The sequence below is a fragment of the Panicum virgatum genome, chromosome 4K (genome assembly GCF_016808335.1).
Source record: "Panicum virgatum strain AP13 chromosome 4K, P.virgatum_v5, whole genome shotgun sequence".
In the NCBI taxonomy this organism is placed as follows: Eukaryota; Viridiplantae; Streptophyta; class Magnoliopsida; order Poales; family Poaceae; genus Panicum; species Panicum virgatum.
Window position 1 is genome coordinate 30,457,804 of NC_053139.1, and position 27,676 is coordinate 30,485,479.

Sequence of the window (27,676 nt, forward strand, 5' to 3'; positions counted from 1 at the left end):
ACTTCGAGGAATATGAACAGGAGCTTTGGACTTCTTTGTAATTTTTCTTTTCTTTGGGAATTCTGTTTGTGAAAGGACCGGTGTAATGCGCTAAGATTAATACATTTTCCTTCTAAAAAAGCTGGATACACTCAGAATCCCGGGTCCGAACTCTGAGACTCGCTATCTCTGTACTGTCTCCACTTAATGTCTTCATCGCCTCGGAAGCACTGCACGGTCCTCTGCTCAGCAGATGGGCAGGGGCTCACCGTTCCACTCCTTGAGGCACTCGAGCACGGCGTCGATGTGCTTGCCCAGGTTCATGGCCACGAACACCTTGTCCACCTCCTCGCCGGGCGACCTCGCCTTCTCCCCGGTCAGGTACTCGGTGCCGAGCTCCTGGCGCACGAACCTGTAGAGCGGGTACGACCGGCACTCGGCGATCCTGTTCGGGATCGCGGCGGTGCCGTTCTCCACGGCCGCCCGGGCGGCCTCCACCTCCTGGGGCAGCGCCGCGCGGAGCTCCGCCTCGAACATGGCCACCTTGGCGAACACCGAGGTGTCCGGGTTGCGCTCGGCCTCGCCGTTGGCCAGCGCGTGCTCGATGAGCACCGACCGCATCTTCTGCATCAGCGGGTAGCTGGCGCTGCAGGGGTCGTCCGCGTACGCGAACACCGCCTCGCGGTCGATGGCCTGGAGCAGGTCCTTCTCGCAGAAGCGCGCGTTGTGGAGATCGCCCGTGGCGCTGGTGCTCAGGGTCTTCCTAGCCACCGTCGTCACGCAGCCCTTCACGGCGCTCTTGAGGTTCTCCTCGAGGTGGCGCAGGTCGATGGCCTAGCACAGCGCGATCAGGAACGTCGACGACATGAGCTTGAGGATCTCCACGGCCTCGGCGGTCTTCCTGGACGAGATGAGGCCGAGGGAGTTGACGTCCTGGTTGTGCTGCTCCGCGCTCTGGACATGATTGGTCACGGGGTTGGCCAGGAACTGGAGATCGGAGCAGTAGGAGGCCATGGCGATCTCGGCGCCCTTGAAGCCGTAGTCCAGGCTCGGGTTCCGCCCGCCGGACAGGTTGGAGGGCAGGCCGTTGTTGTAGAAGTCGTTCACGAGCTCAGAGAACTGCGCGAACATGAGCTTGCCGATCGCCGCGATGGCAAGCCTGGTGTTATCCATGGACACACCGATGGGGGTGCCCTGGAAGTTGCCGCCGTGGAGCGCCTTGCCGCGGGAGACGTCAATGAGCGGGTTGTCGTTGACGGAGTTGATCTCGCGCTCGATGGACTTGGTGGCGGCGCGGATGACCTCGATCTGGGGGCCGAGCCACTGCGGCGACGTGCGGAGGGCGTACCTGTCCTGGTTCGGCTTCATCAGCGGGTCGAGCTCGCCGAGCTTCTTGGCAAGCATCATGTAGGAGCTGCCCTCCAGGATGTGCTCCATGATGGCGGCGGCCTCGATCTGCCCCGGGTGGTGCTTCAGCTTGTGGGTGAGGCGGTCGGTGTACTCGGACTTGCCGTTCATGGCCTCGCAGAACACGGCGGACAGGACCTCGGCGAGCACGGCCAGGACGTTGGCCTCGAAGAGCATGATGGAGGCGAGCCCGGAGCCCACGGCGGTGCCGTTCACCATGGCGAGCCCCTCCTTGGGCTGCAGCTCGAAGAAGCCGTGCTGGATGCCGGCGATCCCGAACGCCTCCGCGGCGCCGACCTTCCGGCCGTCGGGTGCCACCGCGACGGAGTTGGGGCGGCCGGTGACGAGCCCCGCGATGTAGGAGAGCGGGACCAGGTCGCCCGACGCGGTGATGGTGCCCCTGAGCGGGAAGCACGGCGTGACGTTGGCATTGAGCAGCGCGGCGATCGCCTCGAGGATCTGGAAGCGGATGCCGGAGTAGCCCTGGAGCAGGGTGTTGATGCGGACGAGCATGGCGGCGTGCGTGGCGGCCGCCGGCAGCACGTGGCCGTCGTCGCCGGTGCCGAACGCGCCGGCGTTGAGGAATCTGCAGTGGCAGCAGACAGGAAACGCGCGAATCGCATCAGGCTCGCTCCCAGGATGCAGGAACCCATCATTTTCTTGCTCGTCGTTATACTATTAGCGTGGCTTTTTTTGCTTACCGGATGAGCTCCCGCTGGAGCGCGCTGCCCTCCTTGGTGCGGCGGTGGGAGGTGGCGCCGAAGCCGGAGGTGGCGCCGAAGCCGGTGGTGACGTTCATCAATCATCATGCTGTCCATGACCCAGCCGCTGCTGGCCTTCACGCGGGCGCGGGCGGACTCGTCGAGCTCGACCCGGGCGTCGCCGGCCGCGGCCACGGGGCAACTGGGAGAACTGTCCAATTTGCACTTGATTTAGGTAAAATTATTGATTAATCCATTAAGATGAGGGTTAGCAAGTGTTCGTCTCTCGATATGCCCCATGCTAATACACATCTTAGAGGTACTTAATCAACACAATTCACCTAAAACAAAAGCAAATCTAGTAGTCCCGGTACGTTTTTGCCACATGCCCAGAATTATGCACACATACCATTATACAATCGCATATATTACTGATGAACCATAAAGAGCAGTTTTACATTATTAGAATTCAACACATAATATTACAAGTTCAATATAGGAGGGTGCAAACCTCATTTACAAGTCTTGGGCTCACAAAGGCATATTAAACAGGAACTTAAAGTTTATAATCATTACATACTCTTACGGAGTTCTACTACGGTAAAAACAGACTAAGATAATGGTGTCTTGCTCAAGGAGACCTCGACGACCTACTCCCTGGCACCAGGATCGGCGTGGTAGAAGTGGCCGAACACCACTTTCGGTTCACCTGCAACTCAGTTTAAAAAGAAACATGAGTACAAAGGTACTTGCAAGGCTTACGCGATTAAATAAACAAGGATCATGCAAAGGCTCAAACAAATACTTTAAGGTTAAGTAATTATTGCATAAGCATGAGCTCTATAAACTATCATCTAGCAAAATTAATTAATATTGTCCAACCCCTAATAATTTTAGTTGGTTAAGAGTGTAATATAAAATATAACTTATCATAGAGGTGATAAGCACCAATTTCAACAAAACCGGAACTTTTTACGAAGAGTTCAACGGACAATGAGCTTGCTCATAACCGAGAGTGCGGCAATTTGAATTGATTATTACCTTGCAAGGGTGTACTACTTTACCCACACGACGCAAGGACCATGCGGCTCACCAAACCGATCACGTCGGACAAAGGGGTACTCGTGTCAACCATTCCCAACAAGTCTCGACCATTGAACATCACGCCTAGATTACGCGGAGAGTTACCTAGATCCACCGGGGACACCCCTAAGCCTCTCTACATAGCCCCTTGGTCACATATGTAGGACCGCGCATCAATGGTTAAGTCAAAGAAGCTAATTAGCTCATCTGTACCATTATTTTGGATATGTGGTAGCACGGAAAGTTGCTTAAAACCGACGTCATCCACGGACGGTCCTTAAACAATCCATGAGGACTATGCCCATGTGACTTCTTTCTCTAGGCCCTACCATTCCACTCGAATCTCGTTACTACCATTCCAATAACATCCAAGCCGAACAAGTGTGGTCAAGGATAACCGGTATGTGTGATGCTCCAAACCATTCCTTCCTAGCAAGTAATATAAGTACTCTAAGTAGGGCTAAGCATCTAGTCATGTTAAATAATTATTTGACTAACAGGTGACGAGGACATGGATAGCAATTCAAGGACCGATAATGCATGAAAGTAGGTACAACAATGCAATACATACATAATATATAACCCAACAATACCCAGGTGAGATAACTAAACTAAATCAAATTAGATAGGTGCAAGGAATCATGCTTAGCTGCTTGCCTTGGTTAGCTTCGGGCTCAACTACGAACTGGACTCCGGGTTCGGGCTCAATGGACTCGGTGGGCTCCACGGGTTCGGTCAGTACAATGCATGAATGAGATGCCAGAATTAGCATGATGCCATAATTATGCATAAACTGGCATGCATGAAATAATATGCATGAAAAGATATGCATGAAATCATATGATAGCTGAATTTATCATCTAGCAACATTAGGAAGGCTGTCACAACCGGTCAGACCGGTTGGAACTATCGGTCAGACCAATCACAGATGGCACGCGACCCCACCGGTCAGACCGGTCAAAGGGGCAATTAGACCGGTCTCCACCACCTATCAGACCGGTTAACGAAACCGGTCAGACCGATCTCTGCCCAGAGCAAAGGATAGCGACGGCGGCGCGGCCGGTGCCAGCGCTCCGGCGAGGGAACGGTCGGGGAAACAAGTGGAGAAGGTCGAGGGCTCACCGGAAAATCGATTTTGATGCTTTGAAGGCGAGGAAGAGGGCCGGAGGTAGCGGATCGACGGCGAATGTGAGCTCCAAGCGGACTCCAATGGTGGCTGGCCGGAGGACAGTCGATTCCGGTCGGGGTTGGGCTCGGCCGGACTCGATGAGGAGAGGGGCAGGCCCAGGTGCGCGGAATTAGAACGAGGTGCGGCGGGGGTGGTGGTAACGGCGACGGGGGCGAGCTCAGCTCGACTCGGCTCGAGGAGGAAGAAAGGAAAGGGAAACGGGTCAACTGAACGGGGTTTAGATCCATGGCTTGGACGCAGATAAGCACATGCGTGTGCGGTGAACGAGGATGGCCGGCGGCGAGGCTGACACGCGGCATGCCGCGATGCGCGCCACGGCAAGCTCAACCCGCGAACAACCGATCTGACCAGTCGATCTCATCGGTCAGATCGGTTCTGACCGGACAAACAAATTTGAGGCTGTGACAACTCTCCCCCCTAATGAAAATCTCATCCCGAGATTTAGATAGATAGAAAGGAAGGGACAAAACTCCGGGTGGATTGTGGTCATATTCACCTAGACAAGACAAACATCTAAAAGATGAGATACAAAGGCATGGGTGAGGTGGTGTGATGAGACATTCCTAGAGTTTCCTTGATGGTGATTGTGTCCACATATAACAATATCTAGAAAGATGAACTTCATTAAGAATGTGGGGTGTGGTAGATAGAAAACTTACTCATCGGAAAAGAATTCAGGGTATTCTTGACGTAATCGATCCTCACGCTCCCAAGTGGCTTCATCTTCGGAGTAATTGCTCCATTGAACTTTTACAAACTTCACCATGTTATGCTTCACTCTTCTTTCATCACGATCAAGAATGGCAATAGGGTGCTCCTAGTAGGTAAGGCTCGGTTGAAGATCAAGTGACTTGAGGTCGATGGCGTGGGTTGGAACACGAAGACACTTCTTTAATTGAGAGATATGAAAAACATTGTGCATGGTGGAGAGTGATTGAGGAAGTTCCTATTCATAAGCCATTGCTCCAACTCTCTTGGTGATCCGAAAGGGTCCCACATAGCGGGGCGCTAACTTTCCTCCTACTTAAAAATGACAAGTGCCCTTGAATGAAGAGACCTTGAGATAAACATAATCGCCAACCTTGAGGTGGAGTTCTCGGCGACGACAATCAGCATAAGTCTTTTGACGAGATTGAGCAATGTGAAGATTCTCACGAATGATCTTGACTTGATCCTCAGTATCTTTCACCAAATCTGGACCAAAGAAAGGCCTTTCCCCAGATTCAGACCAATTAATAGGAGTCCTATACCGTCGTCCATAGAGAGCTTCAAAGGGGGATATTTTAATACTTGCTTGATAACTATTGTTATAGGAGAACTCTGTGCATGGCAAGGAAGTAACCCATTTCTTCTGATATATGAGAGTACAAGCTTGAAGCATATCTTCTAAGATTTGATTGACCCTCTCGGCTTGACCGTCGGTTTGAGGATGATAAGCTGTGCTATAGGTGAGATCGGTTCCCATAGCTTCATGAAGACTCCTCCAAAAGTGAGCGACAAATTGAGGACCGCGATCAAAGATAATTTTTTTAGGAACACCATGAAGACATACAATGTAAGTAAGGTACAACTCCGCATATTACTTGGCAAAATAAGTAGTCTTGACTGGAAAGAAATGAGCCAATTTTGTCAAACGATCCACGATTACCCATATAGAATCATATCCTTGAGAAGACCTGGGTAATCCAGTGATAAAATTCATTCCAATTTCTTCCCACTTCCCAGATGGAATAGGTAAAGGTTGAAGGGTACCGGCCGGTTTGAGTTCCTCAGCTTTAACCCTTTGGCAAACATCTCACTCGGCGACATATCGCTCGATTTCTCGCTTCATGCAAGTCCACCAAAACCTTTACTTGAGATCTTGATATATTTTGATACTACCTGGATGAATAGAGAATTGAGAACTATAAGCTTCATCAAGAATAAGCCATATGAGATTATGATCCTTAGGCACCACAATACGCTTCTCAAAGAATAAAACTCCTTGATCATCAGTAGAGAAACATTGAGCTTTGTCCTCCTTCATTAATTCTCGAATTCGAGCCATACCATTATTCTTCTTTTGGGCCTCCTTAATTTGATCATAAAGATTAGATTTGACTGTGAGAGTAGCAAGAAAGCCTTCTTTGACCATAGAAATTTCAAGTTTCCGGAGATCATCACAAAGAGTACGTAGAGGAGGATTTATGGTCATGCAATTGCATTGAGCCTACCGGTATGATAGTGCACTTCAATGTCATAATCCTTGATTAATTCAAGCCACTGATGTTGCCTCATGTTGAGATCAGATTGAGTGAAAATATACTTGAGACTCTTGTGATTGTTGGCGTTTCTTATGCCCAATAGAATATATATTCCTCAAGCGCACAAAATCACCGCTGTAGCACTTCACCTTAGAGTATTCCAGGGTATCGTAATTTTCCTCAGGGAAGCACTATGGTAAAGAGTATCGTAAATCGAATGATAACCGTACTAGCTTAATCAACCGACTAACTTGACGGGGGTAAGCCAGATAGGTAGATATGATAAATGGCCAGTCAATGACCGAGTGACACACGGAGGCTCAACTCCTTAGAGAGGTAGCAGCTGGGAGGACAACGAGCGAGATAAGACACCTGATACACTTCTGAACTATCGAGCTAGCCTCTCTAGACCAGACAAAACACCTAACTAATCTTTGGGAAACCATAGCTTACTTCGGCAGTCTCAGGGAAGGACTCAGACTGGGATGAGAAGGGAGTCCAACGGCAGTCAGCACTACTGCTATGAAAGCACCCGAACGTGGTGGACTACAAGGGACGGACAGGGCTGTCACCACCTGCCACCTACCACAACGGTACCATGGGGTGGAACACACTTTCTAGTGAACACCAAACTCGGACACCACGTCCGTATTCGGTGTTAGGATTTATCTCAAGGCCTTCGAGAGAAATCCCCCTCAACCTAGAGAACTAACTTGAGTTACTCTAGTCCGGGCGAGAAAACCTGTAAGGTAAAATCCTGAACACTAGAAAGATAACTTAGCCTAATGATAAAGGTAAAAACTTCCGCACTCGAGCTGAACACTCAGACTCGAGAAGATAAAAGAATGCGGAGAGTAAAGCTGACTCAGAAAAGTAAAGAAGATAACTTATATTTATAAAGTCAAAAGAAGGATACAAGAGCTATACCAGTCTTCCGACGACTCTGGAATCCCGAGCAAGCTCGACTCGACTCTAACTCCCAAGCTACTAACCTACTCTAGAAAGTAAAGTAAAGAGAGAAGAGCTCCAATGGTGTGTGTTACAAGTGATGGATGGGGGTTCTATTTATAGCCTTCTAGGGTCGGTTCTGGGTCAGTGAAGCAGTTGGCGTCAGTGGTAAGCAGGTATGGCGGTTGTGCTTGTCTTCCACACGAAGGCTGAGCCTGAGTGGCTACCAAGTGGGGCCGGCCGGCCTCTCCCCAGATGGCCACAACCCTAGGCCGGCCGGCCTCTTCTAGGCCGCCCGGCCTGGGGATGTGGCCATCTGGCCACTGCCTTCTTCTGAATGCTCCTGATCTCTTCCTGGTGTCGGTGTGGGTTGCTTGGCTTCGACGTGTGCACGTGCTAGGCCGGCCGGCCTGAAGGAGGCCGGCCGGCCTCTCTCTGGCACATCTCGGCCCTTCTGTAAGGATCGATGGACCAAGAGGGGGGTGAATTTGGCCTTTTTCAAATTTCTAAAGCAATTAAAACAACCTTAACCTATGCAATGCTAGTAAGGCTCAATTCACCAACCGGCTAACTAAGCAAACTACACAAGCTACTAAAGAAAAGAAACTAAGCAAGGTAGAGCTAAGTTATGATCTCTAAGGTCAAGCACATGAAAAGTTGCATGAAAGTAAATGCTTGAAATGAAAGAGTGGGCAAGAGACAACCGGATTTTTTCCCGTGGTGTCGATGTGTTGGCACACACCCCTAATCCACGTTGTGACACTCACTAAGAGTCTTGTCACCTCCCATGTCACCGAGACTTGGGCGCTCACTAAGAGTCTCCGTTCACCATCCCGGCGTGGTGGAGCTCAAGCCACGTACAAACTTCTTCGGGCTCCCACAATCCTTGGCAAGCTCCGGAAGAAACACCTTCAATCACCAAGATCGTCTAGGTGCTGCCAAACACCAAGAGTAACAAGCTCCTAAGCCTTCACTTGACCTACACTCAGTTGGCCCTAGCTCAAGCACACTTGCTACACTTGCAAAGGATGAATTCTTCAAGGTTGAAGCACAAACAAAGCACTAGATCTTCTCTCTTTTGCTCAAAACACTTTCTCTTCTTCTCAAGGGTGGCCTCAGGTTTTCAAGGTGTCAAAGGCAACTGAAATGAGCTAGGGGGTACCCTTATATAGAGTGGAGGAGGTCACATAGCCGTTGGAAGTTTTCTGCAGAAAAACCGTGACCACCGGAAGAACCGACGGGATAGAAAGTATAAGCATCGGTTCAACCGGTCTCTCTGTCCAATTAGTAGCCGTTGGAGTTCTGACACAGTATCCACGCTTGCGTCATTGCACTGGTGCATGCTCCGTAGGGGCATCGGTTTAACCGGTGCTGAAGAGGTTCACTGATCAACTCAAACAAGCGTTCTGGAACAAGGTACATCCAATGCACTGGTGCTTTGATTCTGAAGCGTCGGTTCAACCGGTGCTGAAGAGAAGTTGAAGTCCACCAAAACATGCTCTCTGGAACAAAGTACATCTAATGCACCGGTGCTTTTCTTGGGACCATCGGTTCAACTGGTGCTATAGAGTTTTTGACTTGATTCCTGCCTGCTTCCAGAGAAAATAGACCGACAGGGCATCGGTCCTTCCGCCATGCATCGGATGCTCCAACGCTAGGGCACCGGTTCAACCGGTGCTGCTGTTTTTCTTTGTTTTCAGCTGAATTGACTTGGATTCGAATGTGAGTTTGATTGTTTCTTCTTGCAAGAGTTGTGTTAACTTCTATTGACCATCTTTTGCTGTTTTTGAGTGAGTGTGCAAGATTTCTAAGGCCAACTAAATTTTGATCAAGCTACTAACTCATGAACCCCTCTTAATAGTACGATCAAGAACCAGAAACTATAAAACCTAGCTAAATCAAGTGTCCTTCATCTCCTTGTGACACTTGAGACTAGAAAGGTCCTTAAGCTTTCAAATTGGGTCCTTGGTTCGCATGATTGTTTTGAATTGAGGGGTCTCCTTTCATATTTCATATGAGACTAATCCAGTCATTGAGTTTTCCTTTAAAACACACGTTAGTCGCATACGGTTGTCATGAATCACCGAAACTTACCATTAGCATCTATCGGCCTAGATGCGCTACAATCTCCCCCTTTTTGGTGATTGATGACAACACAAAGTAGAGAAACACAAGATATGAAATTGAAAGCGATAAACAGGCATGCATTACTCGAAATAAAGCACATGTAGGGACATGTCAACACAGAGCATACCCAATATCCAAATAACATGTCCATACACAAAAAACATGAAGATCCAATCACGCCACAAACCACCAAGCTCCCCCTATCTCGACTCCCCCTATCTATCTCCCCCTTTGGCAACAAAGCACCAAAAAGGAAGGCGATCTAATCCTGAGCTGGAGAAGGCGGGGACTTCAGACTTGGTCCGGTGGAAAACTGAGCGGCGGAGTCGTCGGCGTCGTCGTCCGTCCAGTCATCGTCGACCGAAGAGGACTTCTGCTCGACCGGAGTCGTCGGAGCAGCAGAAGTAGCTGGTGTAGCGGTAGTAACTGGCTCAGCGACGACCGTGGAGTCCGTCGGAGGAGCAGACATGACGGGAGTCAGGTCTGGCTGAGTGGGGCGCACGACGGACAGACGGAGCACCTCAGGCTGTGAAGGTGACTCGAAAGAGAGGGACTGAGCCGAGGGGTCCTGGAGCTGGTGTAGGATCTGCTGCTGCATAAGGAACTCTGCACGCTGCTCGGCAGTCCAAACACTAGGCTGTGGAGCAGGAGCCGGAGCAACAGTGGAAGTATGAGCAGGACTGGCAAACAACCCGGTCTGAAGAAGGGGTGACATCGGGAATGACGCCAAGGGTGTCTGCACAAAACCGCCAACAGGTGGAGCGGGAGCAGTGGGGTCGAACTGGAGCTGCTGGGGTGTAGGAAGCTGAGGCTCAGGCAGTCCAGTGTGACGGTACAGCTGACCGAAGCATCCCGAGAAGAAAGTGAACATCTGCTGCTGGATCTGGGACTGCTGCAGAAGCTGTAACCTCATGGCCTCCTGCTGCTGCCGAATCCCCTCAAGCACTAGAGTCTGGGCCTCCTGCTGGCGAGCCTGCTTGGGTTGCATACTCAGCTGAGCTGCAGCAAATCGGTCCTGCTGGTCAGATAGCCTCTGAAGATTAGTAGCGAGTGCATCGGGCTGAGTGACCTGAGCAGTGGTAACCGGAGGAGCAGGGGTGCGGGCTGCACTAGAGGATCCTGCCTCGTCGTCATGAGCTCCTCGAGGGACGGTAACAGTAGGTATGAAATCCTCGTCATCCTCCGAGTCCTCTGAGTCTGTGATCAGGTAGTGTGGGAGCTGGGCCTCTGCTGTTGCTAATGAAGCGTCCTCGACTGCTGTCGCATCATCTGCAACTTTGTCCTCAGCCAAGACACACTCATCAAGAATCCGCTGTGCCCTGCGCTGGCCTCTCGAGCCACGACGGCCGTCTCGAGGAGTAGTGGGTGAGTAAAAGCTGAAGTGCGTCCTCGACTACTCCAGCTCATCCATATGCTCATTCTGACTGAGCTGAGCAAGTATCCAACAGATCCAATGAGCAAAAGGATGGCGATGGTAAACTATCATCCCATCCAGAATCACGTCCTCTAGCTCGCAGATAAAGAAGTCAACGAGGTCAAAGTCACGACCTGTCATGATGTATAGTAGAAGCCACTGCTGCAGAGCTGTGATCCCCTCGTTGTATCCAATACGGAACAACAGACTCTTCCTCAAAGCTAGGTGGATAGAGTGTGCCACGGGAGTCAGCCTGTCCGGAGTCCTCGGTGTGCCAGGTAGGAACGGCTACTGAAAGAGAGTGCTGATCTCCTCGTCAGACGGGACGTGAGACTCATGAGGATGATGAGGAGGCACTGTGCTGCCATAAGCCTGATAGTGCACGAAGTGTGGCTCCTCGGCAATCTGAACTCCAAGCAGGGTAGCTAGTCGAGCTCGGGTCAAACGATAGTGCCTCTCCTGGAACATGAAGTCGATGAACTGTTGGTCCTCCTCAACAAATAGGGTGGCGTAGAAAACACGAACCCACTCTCTGATGTACCGAGACCTCTCATTCAGTAGAGCTGGTAAACCTTCATATCTCTCGAAGAGAGGAAGCACTGGAATCCCTCCTGCTGCCACACGCATAGCCACCCAGTGGAGCATCTTGTGCTCACTGATCTTGATATCCAACTGGCAGTAGGCGTGGTAAAAAGACTCCTGAAGCAGAGTGTGAAAGTGACGATCAACTCCAACGTCTCTCTGCTCGGGAAACCACTGCTCCGGGGTGACATATCTCAGTCGCTTGACCCTAGGTCCTGGAATACCCCTGAGATCAAATAACTCAACCTCGGGCAGCTCCTCACACTGTCCTGACCTCCTGTCTGAGTGCCACTGCCGGTGTTCTGCTGCTGTGCATGACCTGCTCCCCTCTGAGTACCACCACCTCGAGTCCGTGGACGTGAGCGGGACTCAGGTGTGGTCTGGGCTGTCTGAGTACGTCCTGAGCGACATAACTGCTACTGTGGCTCCCCCTGAGCTTGAGGATCTCTGATCCTGAGTGAACCCTGCCTGTCTGCTGCGTCTGCAACTGCCTCAGCTTGCTCTCGCTCGCGGTCCTCACGGGTGCGCTTCTTCTTCTGCACAACCATCTTACTCTTGCCCTTTTTGTCACCAGCCATCTGTCATAGAAGCATAGCATGGAATGATATGAGCCTAAGGCACGAGATCTAGTGGATATCCATCGAAACATCACACTAAAAAGGGATTTGCATAAACAAGAAAGGTGTGTGTGTATATGTGCATGTGTGCAAAGGATGATGTACAAAGGAACTTCACATGCCAAAGAGTGTGTAGGCCATACCCTTGCAAATTAGGGAAGAAATCGACGGAAAAAGCCTAAGAGGCAATTCCTCAAACACCTGGCATGCACTCGGGCAATGGGTGGAAGGAACTCAAATCGGGCTTGAAAGCTCGTGCGTGGGGAAGGAGTGGAGCAGGAGGAGCAACAGTGCAGGCGGCGTTGGACGACGATGACGGCGGCGCGCGGTCGGCGGCTTGCGGGCGGCGCAGGCGCGGAGCTGTCGTGGCGCGGGCGCGGTGCTTTTGAGGCTCGTGCGGGCGGCGGCGCAGAGGACCAGCGGCGGCGTGTGGAGCAACGGCGGCGTGTGGGCGCGCGGCGGCGGAGCGAAGGCGCGGGCGGCGGTAGAGCAGTGCCAGGTGCGGGGCAGCGGTTCGCGAGGTAGAAGAAGAGGCCGCAGTAACTGACGCGCGGGGCCCGCGGAGAGATTAAGTGAAATAGGTCGTGTGGGCCCGCCAACCCTAAGGCACCGGAAGGTCCGATGGTTCGGTGAAAAAGGTATCTGTGTATCTACCGGTGTAACTTTGACCAGATCTGATTGAGATGAAAACGTGGTCAACAGGGGCACCGGAAGAACCGCCACTGAGGCATCGGAACATCCGACGGGTGTCGGTGCAACGGCAGGAGTAAGGTCCAGAGACACTGCAAGGGCCAAAACTCCACGCAGTAGCACCGGTTGAACCGATGCTGAGGCGTCGGTTCATCCGCCAACCATCGGATGCACCGGTGGCCATCGGTGTAACGGTCGGAGGTTGTTCCAGAGACGATACAGAAACCGAGCCACGAAGACTTAAGCACCGGTTGAACCGATGCAGTGAAAAAACAAGGCGTCGGGTTAACCGGTGGTTAAGAAAATTTTCTGCTGAATTACAAACTCTACTTCTGATCCAAATTTTCAAAACCAAAGCCATAAACACTCAATTTGGACCATTTTCGAGAGACAACCTCACCCCTCAAACACCCATACTAAGTGCTCGCAAGCTTTTATATAAACATAGGCAAAATAAGAACCAAGCGAGGTTTAAACACAAAAACCAAATGTATGAGCCACTTTGCCTATGAACTTAGAGATTGAAACTTTAAGTTCGATAGAACGTGACTCAATAGGCATGAAAGCGCAACAGTGATCTTATCACCCTTGTAGAGATGATATATCATATTTAGCATGAATATCTTTCTTGAAGTGTGATTTGCTCCCTTGTGATGCTACTAACGTGATGCAATGCCAATGCAAAGCTAGAATTAAACATGGATGCATTCTATATGACAGGAACATGCATTGCACAAATTTAAATCTATCTTGTCAAGTTTGAACCCTTGGCAAGCTTCTTCATGATGAACCATTCTTCATGCCATGAGCGAAACGAAGGCCACCGGCTCATGCAAGACCCATGTTCATCACTATCTTGACAAGGTTAGACAAGTGTCCAATATGTATGCATTTTTCTATATGACAAGGCAACTTACATGACGTTTGCCGCACCTAATACATTAAGCTCATTCCTTAGCCTAACAAAAGTACTCTCGTCTAAAGGTTTTGTGAAAATATCCGCCAATTGCTCCTCGGATCTCACACCTTGAAGAGATATGTCTCCTTTAGCTTCGTGATCACGCAAGAAGTGATGGCGAATATCAATGTGCTTTGTGCGAGAGTGTTGAACAGGATTTTTGGCAATTTTTATGGCACTTTCATTGTCACAAAGGAGTGGGATCCTATCTAGTTTCACACCAAAGTCCAAAAGGGTTTGCTTCATATATAGGATTTGGGCACAACATGCACAGGCCGCTATATATTCCGCTTCCGCGGTGGACAAAGCCACGGAATTTTGCTTCTTACTCGACCAAGAAACTAGAGAATGCCCAAGCAAGTGGCAACCCCCGGAGGTACTCTTGCGATCCACCCGGCTTCCGGCAAAATCTGAATCCGAGTATCCCAAGAGATCTAAGCTAGCGGCTTTGGGGTACCACAAGCCTATGCTTGGGGTGTGCTTGAGATACCGAAGGATCCTATTCACAGCCGAGAGGTGTGATTCCTTTGGGTTTGCTTGAAAGCGGGCACACAGGCACACACTAAACATTATATCGGGCCTAGATGCGGTAAGGTAAAGCAAAGACCCTATCATAGAGCGATAGAGGGATTGGTCAACCGATTTACCGTCCACATCCAAGTCGAGATGCCCATTTGTTGCCATGGGTGTCTTGATTGGCTTGCACTCATCCATCTTGAACTTCTTAAAGATATCTTTAGTATTCTTTTCTTGATGGATGAATGTCCCTTCCTTCAATTGTTTGACTTGAAAACCAAGGAAGAAGGTCAATTCACCAATCATGGACATCTCGAATTCCCTAGACATCATGGTAGCAAACTCATGGCTTAGTGAATCGTTAGTTGAGCCAAAGATAATATCGTCAACATAAATTTGACAAATGAAAAGATCCCCGTTGACTTCTTTTGTGAACAATGTGGTGTCCACCCTCCCGATCTTGAAGCCTTGCATGATTAGGAAGTCACGAAGCCTCTCATACCAAGCCCTTGGAGCTTGTTTGAGCCCATAGAGTGCCTTGTGCAACCTATAAACATGGTTAGGATTCCTCGGATCTTCAAACCCGGGAGGTTGCTCAACATAAACAAGTTCGTTAATAACGCCATTTAAGAAAGCACTTTTCACATCCATTTGATATAACTTGATATTATGATGTGAAGAGTAAGCAAGAAGGATGCGGATAGCTTCAAGTCTTGCGACCGGAGCAAAAGTTTCACCAAAGTCCAAACCTTCGACTTGAGAAAACCATTTTGCCACAAGTCTTGCTTTGTTGCGTATCACCACCCCATGTTCATCTTGCTTGTTTCGAAAGACCCACTTGGTGCCGATGATGTTCTTGTCTTTCGGAGGAGCTTCGAGAACCCAAACTTCATTGCGGGTGAAGTTATTCAATTCTTCTTGCATGGCCATCACCCAATCCGAGTCCTCAAGTGCCTCCTCTATGCTAGTGGGTTCAATACAAGAAACAAACGAGTAATATTCGCAAAATGAAGCATGCTTAGAGCGAGTTCTTACTCCCTTAGAAGGACTACCAATGATTTGACCAATTGGATGATCCTTGGAGATGCGACCATGCTTCACTAGCGGTACTTGCGTGGATGCTTGTTGGGGTGGATCATGGGTGACTTGTGCTTGTGGTGGAACATTTTGCTCTTCTTGTTCTTGGACTTGGGGTGTTGGCGTTGGCACATTTTATTGAGGTTGTGGATCATCTTTTTCTTGATCTTCATCCACTTGGGGTGCCGTAGAGGTGCTTGATGGAGATGAGGAAGGTCCTCCCCCTTGATCATTGCCTTCATGCACCTCTTCCGGCTTTATATCCCCAATGGACATCTTCTTCAAAGCTTCATCAATCTCCTCATCACCTACATTTTCATAGCCAACAACCTCCTCTTGGGAGCCATTAGATTCATCAAACTCCACATCACATGTTTCTTCAACTAACCCGGAGGTTTGATTGAATACTCTATATGCTTTGGAGTTTGATGCATAACCAAGAAAGAAACCTTCATCACATCTACTCTCAAATTTACCGAGCCTTTTCTTCTTATAAATGAAGCATTTGCAACCAAAGACTCGAAAGTAGGATATATTTGGTTTCCTCCCGGTGATGAGCTCATACGGAGTTTTCTTGAGGAGTCGGTGAGGATACACTCAGTTGGATGCATGACACGCCATATTGATTGCTTCCGCCCAAAACTTCTCGGACGTGCCATAATCATCCAACATTGCTCTTGCTAGAGTGATGAGTGTCTTGTTCTTTCTTTCCACCACTCCATTTTGTTGAGGCGTGTAGGTGGCAAAGAACTCATGCTTGATGCCCTCTTCATCGCACCATTCTTCAATCTTCATATTTTTGAACTCAGTGCCGTTGTCACTCCGAATCTTCACAATTGGGGAGTTGTACTCCCTTTGAGCTCTTCTTGCAAATGTCTTGAAGACTTCCGGAGTTTCACCCTTATCGCCTAGAAACAATACCCAAGTATGGCGTGAAAAATCATCAACGATTACTAGGCAATAGAGATTACCACCAATGCTCTTGTATGTAGTTGGACCAAAGAGATCCATGTGTAGTAGCTCGAGCGGCTTGGAGGTAGACAACATCGTCTTGATGGGATGATGTGTTGCAACTTGCTTTCCGGCTTGACATGCTTTACATAGTTTGTTCTTGTCAAATGTGACATCCTTCAAACCGGTGATCATTCCTCTCTTGTGGGCTTTCTTGAGGTTGCTCATGCCAATATGAGCAATTTTTCTATGCCAAAGCCACCCAAGAGATGACTTGGTGAAGAGGCATGTCATGGAGCTTGTTTGCTTTGAAGAGAAATCCACCAAGTAAATGTTGCCATGCCTAAACCCCGTGAATACCAATGACTTGTCTTCTTCAAGAGTTACTACAACACCATTCTTGTCAAAGGTACACGTTAGTCCAAGATCACATAATTGAGCAATAGAAATGAGATTAAAACTAAGTGCTTCAACAAACAAGACATTAGAAATAGATAAATCTTTAGAGATTGTTATTCTACCCAAACCTAAAACTTTTCCCCTTGAGTTATCACCATAGGTGACATGTTCATGATCGTCGGGGTCTTCAAGAGAGGTGAACATGCTATCATTGCCGGTCATGTGTTGAGAGCAACCGCTATCAAGTACCCAATGTTTTCCACCGGCTTTGTAGTTCACCTACACACATGAGAATTCAATTTTGAGTTTTTGGAACCCAAACAAGCTTTGGGCCTTGTACATGTGTGACAATAGCTTTTGGGACCCAAAGTTGCTTGGGGAGCTTCTTCTTTGACTCCTTAGCAATTTTGCCAATGAAATTGGCCTTCACCTTGCCCTTCACTTTACTCAAGAGAAAATGGTTATTTTAAAACATTGATGAGTAATTCTTAGGTAAAGTAGGAAGAGGGCGTGATGGTAAGGTGCACTCCCTAGTGTGGTGCCCGGTGACTTGGCAATGTTGGCAATATGAACCAACTTCCTTGATGAAGCTAGTCTTGATCTCCGGAGAAAGAGTAGTGCCTTCATTTGGCTCCAGAAATGAACCAAGACCTCTCTTGCCATAGCCACGAGCATTATTGAAGAGAATTTCCTTATGGATGTATTCTCCTCTTGAGAGCTTCTCCACATTACTCTTGAGGCTTGCTACTTGATCCATCAATTCTTTTTCCCTAGAAGGAGCAAGCTCGGGCACAATATTAGTGGCATTTGCATTAATGAGTAGGTCATCACATGAAGTAGAAGCATTGACCTTTTCAATAGTTTCATGAACAAAGTTCTCAAGACTTGGGTCAATTGCTTTATAGGCAAATTCAAGTTCTTGATATTTGTGAGCCAACTCCCTATACTCTTGTTTAAGCTTTTTGTGGCTCTCTTCAACTTTCTTAGCAAGCACAAGTGACTCATTGTGCTTTTTGAGAAAGTCATTGTACTTGCAAAGCAAATCGGAGTGGGCAAGCTCTAACTTGGCATGAGTGCTCTCAAGAATCTTGACTTTGCCCTTTTCCCTCTTGATAACGGATGTATACCCATTAATGAGGTTAGTAAACTCAAAAGGGTCAAGCTCATCATCACTATTATTATCACTATCACTATCCTCCTCACATACCTTTGTTTTACCTTTTGCCATGAGGCACATGGGAGGTGGAGGTAGCGATGATTCTTCATTGGTGAGGGCGATGGTGACGATGTCTTCTTTCTCATCACTTGACTCTTCGTTTGATGAGACATCGGTCACCCACTCTTGTTTTTCTACCAAGAAGCTCCTCTTGGTGTTGCCCTTTTTCTTTGGGAAGAGCTTGGTCTTCTTGTCATGGCTCTTCTTCTTCCCAAATTTCTTGTTTTTATTCTTCTTTTCATCTTCATCATCATCATCGCTTAAATCATGGCGATGCTTGCTCTTGTTGTCCTTCTTTCTCTTATCCGGCTTGGGGCAATTTGGAGAGATGTGATCTTTTTCTCCACAATTGTAGCAAGTTTTGTTTTTGATATCTTCCCTTGGCTGGAACATTATTCTTTTAGGGTCAAAGTTGTAACCCTTCTTGTTGATCTTGTCACTCAAGCGTGTTAACTTTCTCATCATGAGAGCATGTTCTCCATCTTCTTCATCAACGGATGAGCTTTCATGATGATCTTCTTCTTCATTGCTTGAGCTTGATTCTTGCTTGATCATCTTGAGCTTGCGGGTCTTGTTGGCCTTGGTTTTGAGAGCGATTGACTTGCTTGTAGTTGGCACTTCGGACATACCAAGGATACCCATTTCATGAGCGCGAATTTTGCCCACAAGCTCTCACACTTCCATCGTATCAAGATTCTCCTTTTGAAGCATAGCATTGATGATGTTGTATTTGGGCTTCGGAAGGAGCATGAGAATCTTGTGGTTGATGGAGCCACTGTCAATTTTAGAAACTTCAAGAGCATTAATGTCCTTGACAATAACATTCAAGCGAGAATACATATCATTGCAATTTTTATGAGCTAGCATCTTAAAGGAATCATACTTAGCTCTAAACAAGTGATATTTTTGTTCACGAACTTTTGTAGAGCCTTCATGAATTTCAATTAGCTCTTTCCATATATCACTTGCTAAGTCCATGCCATTTACTCTAGCAAAGACTTCCTCACTAATGGCTTCAAAAATTGCATTTCTAGCCTTAACTTTCCATTTTAATTGCTCCGAGAAGGGAGTTCCGGTGAACCCGGTCTTTGTTGCCAACCACACTTCGGGGGCAATCGCATCAAGGTATGCGGCCATACGAACTTTCTAATAGGCAAAGCTTTTGCCCTCGAAGTGAGGCGGAGAACCTACCATCTAGGCCATAGCTCTAGGCGGTGAAGCCTAATGATCCAAATGAGCAATGAGGCTCTGATACCAATTGTAAGGATCGATGGACCAAGAGGGGGGGTGAATTCGGCCTTTTTCAAATTTCTAAAGCAATTAAAACAACCTTAACCTATGCAATGCTAGTAAGGCTTAATTCACCAACCGGCTAACTAAGCAAACTACACAAGCTACTAAAGAAAAGAAACTAAGCAAGGTAGAGCTAAGTTATGATCTCTAAGGTCAAGCACATGAAAAGTTACATGAAAGTAAATGCTTGAAATGAAAGAGTGGGCAAGAGACAACCGGATTTTTTCCCGTGGTGTCGATGTGTTGGCACACCCCCCTAATCCACGCTGTAACACTCACTAAGAGTCTTGTCACCTCCCATGTCACCGAGACTTGGGCGCTCACTAAGAGTCTCCGTTCACCATCCCGGCGTGGTGGAGCTCAAGCCACGTACAAACTTCTTCAGGCTCCCACAATCCTTGGCAAGCTCCGGAAGAAACACCTTCAATCACCAAGATCGTCTAGGTGCTGCCAAACACCAAGAGTAACATGCTTCTAAGCCTTCACTTGACCTACACTCAGTTGGCCCTAGCTCAAGCACACGTGCTACACTAGCAAAGGATGAATTCTTCAAGGTTGAAGCACAAACAAAGCACTAGATCTTCTCTCTTTTGCTTAAAACACTTTCTCTTCTTCTCAAGGGTGGCCTCAGGTTTTCAAGGTGTCAAAGGCAACTGAAATGAGCCTGAGGGTACCCTTATATAGAGTGGAGGAGGTCACATAGCCGTTGGAAGTTTTCTGCAGAAAAACCGTGACCACCGGAAGAACCGACGGGATAGAAAGTATAAGCATCGGTTCAACCGGTCTCTCTGTGTCCAATTAGTAGCCATTGGAGTTCTGACACAGTATCCACGCTTGCGTCATTGCACTGGTGCATGCTCCGTAGGGGCATCGGTTTAACCGGTGCTGAAGAGGTTCACTAATCAACTCAAACAAGCGTTCTGGAACAAGGTACATCCAATGCACCGGTGCTTTGATTCTGAAGCGTCGGTTCAACCGGTGCTGAAGAGAAGTTGAAGTCCATCAAAACATGCTCTCTGGAACAAAGTACATCTAATGCACCGGTGCTTTTCTTGGGACCATCGGTTCAACCGGTGCTATAGAGTTTTTGACTTGATTCCTGCCTGCTTCCAGAGAAGATAGACCGACAGGGCATCGGTCCTTCCGCCATGCATCGGATGCTCCGACGATAGGGCACTGGTTCAACCGATGCTATTGTTTTTCTTTGTTTTCAGCTGAATTGACTTGGATTCGAATGTGACTTTGATTGTTTCTTCTTCCAAGAGTTGTGTTAACTTCTATTGACCATCTTTTGCTGTTTTTGAGTGAGTGTGCAAGATTTCTAAGGCCAACTAAATTTTGATCAAGCTACTAACTCATGAACCCCTCTTAATAGTACGATCAAGAACCAGAAACTATAAAACCTAGCTAAATCAAGTGTCCTTCATCTCCTTGTGACACTTGAGACTAGAAAGGTCCTTAAGCTTTCAAATTGAGTCCTTGGTTCGCACGATTGTTTCAAATTGAGGGGTCTCCTTTCATATTTCATATGAGACTAATCCAGTCATTGAGTTTTCCTTTAAAACAAACGTTAGTCGCATACGGTTGTCATGAATCACCGAAACTTACCATTAGCATCTATCGGCCTAGATGCGCTACATCTTCGTTATGCCAACATTGCATTACACGCTTATGATTTGTCTAGGGAGGTGGATCAATCAAGTGCACTTTGGTTTGAGCTGACTTGTGGGTTCTTTGATCCATGCCAAATGCCTTTCGGTCCATTTGATCAAACTGACATCCAATCCACGACTCAGGGGCGTTGTACTTGTGTCACATTGCCCCTGGATCGAAGAGGAGGCAACTTGTGTAGGGGTGCCAGGCCGGTCGGCCTAGGAGAGGCCGGTCGGCCTGGGTTTTCACCCAAATCCGTCCATTTTTGGTATATATTCTCATGAAATCAAAACTCATCCAAAACTTGTGGAACTTATTAGAAATAAACAAAATACGAATGGAACATAGTGTAAAGCTCTATTTATTTCCGATAAGTTGATGGCCAAAATGTGAAATTATGGCCGTCAACAGTGATCAGTGTAGATGTTGTAATGATTCCCAAGAAGATAGTAACTCCATATCTTTACAGCATGGACAACGGCCGCAAGCTCTAAATCATGGGTAGGATAATTTTCTTCAGGTCGCTTGAGTTGATGAGAAGCATAGGCGACCACTCGACCTTCTCGCATAAGGACACAACCAAGGCCGGTGCGAGAAGCATCGCAATAGACATCGAAGCTCTTGGAAGTATTTGGCTGAGCAAGAATGGGAGCGGTAGTGAGACGATCCTTAAGGGTTTGGAAGGCTTCTTCACAAGCTTGGGACCACTTAAACTTGACTCTATTTTTCAGTAACTCGGTCATAGGCTTCATAATTTTAGAAAAGTTCTCGATGAACTGGTGGTAATATCCCGCAAGTCCAAGAAAACTCCAGATTTCGGTGACACTATGAGGTTGTTTCCAATTAAGAACATCTTGCACCTTACTAGGATCCAAAACAATACCATCCTTACAGAGAATATGACCCATAAAAGATACCTCTTCAAGCCAGAACTCACATTCGCTAAACTTGGCATAAGGATGATGTTCTCTATGCTTTTGGAGGACAATATGAATGTGACGAGCATGATCTTCTTGGGTCTTGAAATAAATAAGAATGTCATCAATGAAGATGATCACAAAGACATCAAGCTCCTCCATGAAGATACTATTCATCAAATACATAAAATAAGCCGGTGCATTGGTGAGGCCGAAGGATATGACAGTGAAATCGTAGAGACCATATCTAGTAGAGAAAGCTGTTTTTGGAATGTCTTCCTTCCGAATCTTGATTTGATGATAGCCTAGCCTTAAGTCAATCTTGGAGAAATAACGAGCTCCCAAGAGTTGATCAAAAAAATATCAATCCGAGGAAGATGATATTTATTCTTGATGGTGACCTCATTTAACATACGATAATCAATGCACATCCGTAAACTATCATCTTTCTTCTTCACAAAAAGAGCCGGGCATCACCAAGGAGAGGAGCTCGGATGAATGAAACCCTTGTCCAACAAGATCATGAGTTGTTTCTTCAATTCCCTCAACTCATTAGGGGGCATGCGGTAAGGCCGTTTAGAGATAAGAGCCGTCCCGGGCATGAGCTCTATGACAACTCAACCTCACGATCGGGAGGCATACCTGATAATTCTTCCGGAAAGACATCCGGAAACTCGCACACCACGGGAATATCTTCCAACGCAGTGGCCTTGTTACTCATTAGAGCATATAGACAAAATTCCATCTTGGCAAGAGAGAGTAGAACCCGATTCCCAGAGGGGTGCAAAAGATCGATGGTGTGGGCCCACATTTGATAACTCCATCATGCTTACCCAACCAATTCATCCCAAGAATCACATCCAACCCCATCTTATCTAGGATGAGAAGATTAGCGCAAAAAATAGCTCCCTCAATGAGAATTGGAACCGCATTAACAAAGTGTCTAGAGATGATCTCCCCACCTGGTGATTCTATTTGGTATGGTACTTGTAGGTTTTGCATCTCAAGCTTACTATGCAGCATGAATTTCTTATTGATGAAAGAAAGAGTTGCTCCAGAATCAAAAAGAACAATAGCAGGGCGGGAATTGATTAGGAGCGTACCCATGAGCACTTCGGCATCCTCCGGAATTTCTTCAGCGGTGGTGTAGTTGAGACGGCCACGCTTAGGAGCTTGTTGTGGCTTATCTTCTTGACGCGAGGCTTGAGGGGGAGGATTATTGGGCCTAGGTGCATTGATGGCACCACTTTGTCTTGGAGAGGGACAATTCCTGGAGATGTGGCCTATGCCACCACAATTGTAGTATGGACCCCTTGCGGCAACACCTGAGTTGCTCCAATAGGCATTGGCTGGCCTAGGAGCTTGTCCTTGAGGAGGTTGAGGGTGGCGCACAATCCACATATGACATGGAGGCTGAGCACCCGGTGCCCGAGGTGGAGGCCCCAAACGCAGACATGAGAAGCTACTGCCTGCCGAGGTAGGAGCATGATGCTTGTTCTTTGCTTCAAGATTCTTCATCTTCTGCTCGGCTCTGATGGCCATATTCACCAAGTTATGGAGAGCTAGTCTTGCAACTCTTTGGAGAGCCCATCATATAAACGTTCTTGCTTCTTGGCATCGATGGCCACTTCTTCAGGTCATATTGGGGGAGGGTGTTGAAAGCATTGACATAGACCATCACGTTGAGTAAGATTCAGAAATTCCTTCTGCTTGATGTCCATGATGCCCTTGGGAATATGGAAGGAGCGAAAAGCCGTCCGAAACTCCTCCCATGCAAAACGGTAGTTGGCAGGGTGTGAGGCCTTGAAGTTCCGCCACCAAGCCCCAGGGGCATCATGAAGTTGATGAGCAGCAAAAAGAACCTTCTCATGTGGCTAACATTCAATAAGACCAAGTTTTTCTTCAATAACATTGAGCCAGAAATCTGCATCAAGAGGATCCTTGGAGACACGAAAGATGGGCAGGTTGGTGCGGAAGAAATCCCCAAACCTGTTCACTTGAGGTTCGGCCCTTGGACCTTGATTGCCAGCATTGCCCATTTGATTGACAATGTGCGCCATAAGTCGAGTTTGTTGAGCTAGGACATCCGCGAGGGTTGGGTGAATGGTAGGGTCGGGAAGGGGAACATCGTTGTTGTTGTTGTTGCCACCCAAACCACTAGCACCATCCCTATCAGTTTCCTAACGCAACACCATCATGTTAATAAAAAAATGGTTAGCGATCGGGAATAAAAGATAGAGAATGATACACAAGGAAAGGAGGAAAGATAATGTGTCGATAAAAATCTAGCACACGATCAACACTGGGACAGCAATTCTAAGAGAAAAGATATAGTTGGCCCACTAAGAACAACGAGAATGAGAGGAACATAATCTGGACAGCAGCACAGTAGATTGAGGAGGTGCAGATTTGGAGACCAACAGAGAGAGTATGCATGCATGCGAGATATGAATGCAACATGACGTCTCCTCACATCGTGAGCATGCCTTAACGTTCTAACACTCACTCACGACCCGACACAACCTCATTGCCCCGCAGCGCTACAAACCTCCTATTAGCACTCAGGACAATGGGTGATTCCTACCCTCTCAACCCCGGTAGATGGCTCAAAAGGTTTCCAGTAGGTAAAAGGATTTTTCTACGCTCCCGCTACCCATAAAGACAAGAGGAGTTAAGCATATATTAGCAAACAAGTGAAGAAATAGAAACGAAATAGCTCTAAGATGAAGGAAGAAGGGTAGCAATAGACCTTAAGTTCAAATTTGATCAGGAATAAATCTTAGTGCAAGTGGTCAAATTTTATTTTGCCCTCAACCCACTAAGCAAATTTTAGGTTCACCTCATGGAACCTCGGTTCTGACACCCGTTGTGAGAACCGCCCAATTTGTACTCGGTTTAGGTGAAATTATTGATTAATCCATTGAGATGGGAGTTATCACGTGTCCGTCTCTCGACACGCCACATGCTAATCCACTTCTTAGAGGTACTTAATCAACACAATTCACCTAAAACGAAAGCAAATCTAGTAGTCCCGGTATGTATTTGCCACATGCCCAGGATTAAGCACACGTACCGTTATACAATCGCATACATTGCCGATAAACCATAAAGAGCAGTTTTACATTACCAGAGTTCAACACTTAATATTACCAGTTCAATATAGGAGGGTTCAAACCTCATTTACAAGCCTTGGGCTCAGGAAGGCATATTAAATAGGAACTTAAAGTTTATTATCATTATATACTCTTACGGAGTTCTACTATGATAAAAATAGACTAAGATAATGGTGTCTTGCTCAAGGATACCATCACGGCCTCGACGATCTACTCCTCAGCCGCACCAGGATTGGCGGGGTAGAAGTGGCCGAACACCACTTCCGGTTCACCTGCAACTCAGTTTAAAAAACAACCTGAGTACAAAGGTACTCGCAAGACTTACGCGATTAAATAAACAAGGATCATGCAAAGGCTCATACAAACGCTTTAATGTTAAGTAATTATTGCATAAGCATGAGCTATCTAAACTATCACCTAGCAAAATTAATTAATATTGCCCAACCCCAAATAATTTTAGTTGGTTAAGAGTGTAATATAAAATATAACTGATCATAGAGGCGATAAGCACCAACTTCAACAAAATCGGAACTTTCTATGAAGAGTTCAACGGACAATGATCTTGCTCAAAGTCGAGACTGCGGCAATTCAAATTGATTATAACCTTGCAAGGGTGTACTATTTTACCCACAAGACGCAAGGACCATGCGGCTCACCCAACCGATCACGTCGGGCAAGGGGGTACTCGCGTCAACCGTTTCCAACAAGCCTCGACCATTGAATTTCACGCCTAGCATACGCGGAGAGTTACCTAAATCCACCGGGGACACCCCTAAGCCTATCTACATAGCCCCTTGGCCATGTATGTAGGACCGTGCATCAATGGTCAAGTCAAAGAAGGTAATTGGCTCATCTGTACCATTATTTTGGATATGTGGTAGCACGGAAAGTTGCTTAAAACCGACATCATCCACGGACAGTCCTTAAACAATCCATGAGGACTATGCCAATGTGACTTCTTTCTCTAGGCCCTACCATTCCGCTCGAATCTCATTACTACCATTCCAATAACATCCAAGCCGAATAAGTGCGGTCAAGGATAACTGGTATGTGTGATGCTCCAAACCATTCCTTCCTCGCAAAGTAATATAAGTACTCTAAGCAGGGCTCAGCGTCTAGTCAAGTTAAGTAATTATTTGACTAACAGGTGACAAGGACATGGATAGCAATTCAAGGACGGATAATGTATGAAAGTAGGTACAACAATGCAATACATGCATAATATATAACCTAATAATACCCAGGTGAGATAACTAAACTAAATCAAATTAGATAGGTGCAAGGAATCATGCTTGGCTGCTTGCCTTGGTTAGCTTCAAGCTCAACTACGAACTGGACTCCGGGTTCGGGCTCAACAGACTCGGTGAGCTCCACGGGTTCGGTCTCCAACGGTTCGGTCGGTATAATGCATGAATGAGATGCCAGAATTACCATGATGCCATGATTATGCATAAAATGGCATGCATGAAATAATATGCATGAAAAGATATGATAGTTGAATTTATCATCTAGCAACATTAGGAAGGCTGTCACAACCGGTCAGACCGGTTGGAACTACCGGTCAGACCAGTCACAGACGGCGCGCGACACCACTGGTCAGACCGGTCAACGGGGCCGGTTAAACCGGTCTCCACCACCTGTCAGACCGGTTAACGAAATCGGTCAGACCGGTCTCTGCCCAGAGCAGAGGTCAGCGACGGCGGCGCGGCCGGCGCCGGCGCTCCGGCGAGGGAACGGGCGGGGAAACAAGTGGAGAAGGTCGAGGGCTCACCGGGAAATCGATTTTGACGGTTTGAAGGCGAGGAAGAGGGCCGGAGGTAGTGGATCGACGGTGAACGTGAGCTCCAAGCGGACTCCAATGGTGGCCGGCCTGAGGACAGTCGATTCCGGCCGGGTTTGGGCTCGGCCGGACTTGATGAGGAGCGGGGAAGATGGATGACAAGGTGGGGCAGGCCTAGGTGCGCCGAATCGGAGCGAGGTGCGGCGGGGGTGGTGGTAGCGGCGATGGGGGCGAGCTCAGCTCGACTCGGCTCGAGGAGGAAGAAAGGAAAGGGAAACAGGTAAACTAAACGGGGTTTAGATCCACGGCTTGGACGCGGATAAGCACGTGCACGTGCGGTGAACGAGGATGGGCGGCAGCGAGGCTGACACACGGCACACAGCGATGCGCACCACGGCGAGCTCAACCCGCGGACAACCGGTCTGACCGGTCGATCTCACCGATCAGAGCGGTCTTGACCGGACAAACAAATTTGAGGCTGTGATAGCTACCTGGGCAACCGTCAGGCTGGCGCCCTCGATCCTGACCATGGGCCTCCGATACTCCTCCACCATCCGCTTCACGGCCTCTAGGTGGCTCCCGGTGAGGTCCTCCGCGGCCTTGCCCCAGTTCAGGGGGTCGGCCCACGGAATCGCCAGGCACACACCGTTGCCGCTGCCATTGCCAGCCGCGACGTGTCCGTTCTCGCACTCCATTGGGTTGGAACGGCAAGGGTCAATAGAACCCGCTGGCACAAATGTAGTACTAGTACTTGTGAACCTGGTGGTGGTGATCGGCGTCGTCGATGTGGAGTGGTGGAGAAGAGCTCGGGTGGCAGAGGAGG

The 27,676-nt window shown here is 48.0% G+C and overlaps 1 pseudogene; it reads right to left on the reverse strand.

Annotated features, from left to right (window-relative positions):
• Window positions 1-225: 225 nt before the first annotated feature.
• On the reverse strand, window positions 226-27,660 carry LOC120705165 (annotated as a pseudogene).
• Between the last annotated feature and the right edge of the window lie 16 nt (window positions 27,661-27,676).